Raw genomic sequence first — 2,567 nt, 5'->3', positions numbered from 1 at the left:
GGAGAACCCGGAGAGAACCCACGCTGCACGGGGAGAACATGCAAACTCCATGCAGAAAGATTCCGGTGCCCCCACCGGGACGCGAACCGGCAACCTTCTTGCTATGAGGCAACAGTGCTACCAACTGCACCACCCTGCAGCCCGTGGAAAGAGTCATTTTGGTAAAATCGGGAACCAGTTGGCTAAAGAATACCGTGTTCATGAGCTGCAGATTTCTCCAGCTTTAGTCATTCCAGTCTTACCTCCTTCACTCAAAAAAAACAGATTGGGTGTCTGCTAAATTAATCTAAGTGTAACATGTTGCTTCTACCGTATATAGTCATGTTTTGTGGTTGAACATCATTAAGTCATGTTATTTTAGCATGATGTGCAATAACTTAACATTTACTAAATTCAGTTATGCTGACAGAACCTAATGCTTTTTGGGTAAGATATCAAATGGCGTTTACAGCTTCAGAACAGAAGGTGGCAGTAGTGTGCCAGCAGGGAGTACATTTACAAACTTTACTTCTGGAACTTGCAGAAGAAGGCAGAGCAATGGATGAAAAAGAGGCGGGAGAGCTGAGAAGTTGGAGAAGTCGCTAAGTAAATTATTTACCATCCATCGATTTAACAAATAAACCACTGCACAGAAATGTCACATAACTTTTTGTTGTCCGCTCTATGATTTTGAACGATTATTTTCGTAACCGAATGTTTTCGTCGTGTGATATATTCTACGTGGGCTTAGCGTCATATTAGCATTAGCGTCATATTAGCATTAGCGGAGTCCGGTTAATCTGTTAAGCCCTGAGCCTATCTTACAGGCCTCTGCTAGATAGAAACATAGAATGTCAAATGAAACAACACTGTGATTTTTTCCCATTTATTATCTGAAATGTGCCTCTAATTATTGAATCACTCTAATATGTTGTCATCTAACAATTTAACTTACTTTGCCACGAATTTAAAATCTTACAAGCTCTGAAACAACCTCACTCTGTGTTTTAAAGTCAGGAATATGATTTAATTTATTGACATCTTTGTTTTGTGTTCAGTGAGATATTATTGGGGCTATTTAAATATATTTTGACTGGTAGTCAGAATTTTCAATCCACTGTAGCTTAATCTATAATTTAACTTTAAACTTTAATTTAATTTGAAAATGGGAATTAAAAAGAGCATGTGTTCACACTCAAATTAATTAGAGTATTTTTTTATTTGGAAAAATTCCACTTTAAGGTATGTTTGGAGCAGATAAAGATGTGTGAGTCATTTGTGATTAATCATGATTAACCATAGTTAGTATAGTGTTTGTATATGTGTTTAGTTGGGCTGTCAAACTAGTAGATTTTTGTAACTTATTAATAGCAATATTACTCTGTGATTATTCCTGAGTTGTCATGATCAAAGTACTAAAATTACTTGTATTTTGATGCGCTCCTTTTAGCGTGCTGTGACTGTAAGAGGAGAGACTGGGTGTCCTAGTGTTTGCAATACTTAAGATTTGTGTCAGAGTTAGTTAAATGGCCAGATGACATACACACAGCTTTCTTTTTAGCATTTTTGTAATATGTGTGATTGTATATACAGCAGATGAAAAATCCAGTGTCCTCCATATTTGTGTTAACAGTTTGAAAATGGTACACTCTCTCTGATTTCTCTCTGTTTTTATCACAGAAATTCAAGACCAAGTTATCTGTCATCAAGCAAAACCTGTTTCATCAGCTGAGTGACTGCAATATAGAGTCATCTACCAATGTATGTATTAACTATCAATGTTGAACACTTGAAAGAAAGTGAATCAGGGTATCTCTGATTTTATCCTCTTTTATTTATGGCAAAAAAATTAGATTGCATGTATCAGTTCACTTTGCAATTATATAGTAGTGTAACAAAATTTTCAAGAAGTGTTTGTTTACATAGCAACTAATGAGTGGTCAGACACACACACACACAGACACATCTTCCCTATAAATCTCTCTCTCTCTCTCTCTCTCTCACTCTCTCTCACTCTCTCTCACTCTCTCTCACTCTCTCTCTGGTCATCACAGAAATTCAAGACCAAGTGTGTGGAGCCATTCACCTCAACTGCCATCCCTTCGCAAAAGTGTCCCAGAAAAGGGGGTCATCTGCCAGTGACAGGCCTAAGCCTATTTACTTACACTGTAAGTAAATATGTAAGAATGACATGAAAAGGGGAAATTTGCAAACAGATGTGATATATCCAGATAAGCTTGGCTAATCCTTACTCTTGAGTTATGTGGAGGTGCAAGGAGTGCAGTTTGTATTTTCAGAGTAGGTATGAGCTTCTCAAACACATAAGACTAATGCACCGCAATAGGCAACACTACTCATGACTGTATTCAAACTGCCTGTGTAATTTCAAGACGCTGAATGCTTTGCACATCCACCTATCAAGACTTCATTCCAAACCAGCTTCTCAGAAGCCTCTGGAATTGACAGCATTTAGTTGTCCTTTGTACACTTGTAGTAGTCTTTCTACTGAGAGAGATTTTTTCTCACATTTAGGCATTCATTTCAAGAGCCATGAAACTGTTGCCTGTGTTTTCAGGGATTGTAATTAC

This window comes from Stegastes partitus, unplaced genomic scaffold (genome assembly GCF_000690725.1).
Source record: "Stegastes partitus isolate 25-593 unplaced genomic scaffold, Stegastes_partitus-1.0.2 Scaffold2729, whole genome shotgun sequence".
In the NCBI taxonomy this organism is placed as follows: Eukaryota; Metazoa; Chordata; class Actinopteri; family Pomacentridae; genus Stegastes; species Stegastes partitus.
The sequence above is the reverse complement of the archived record's forward strand: the minus strand, read 5'-3'. Positions refer to the sequence as shown.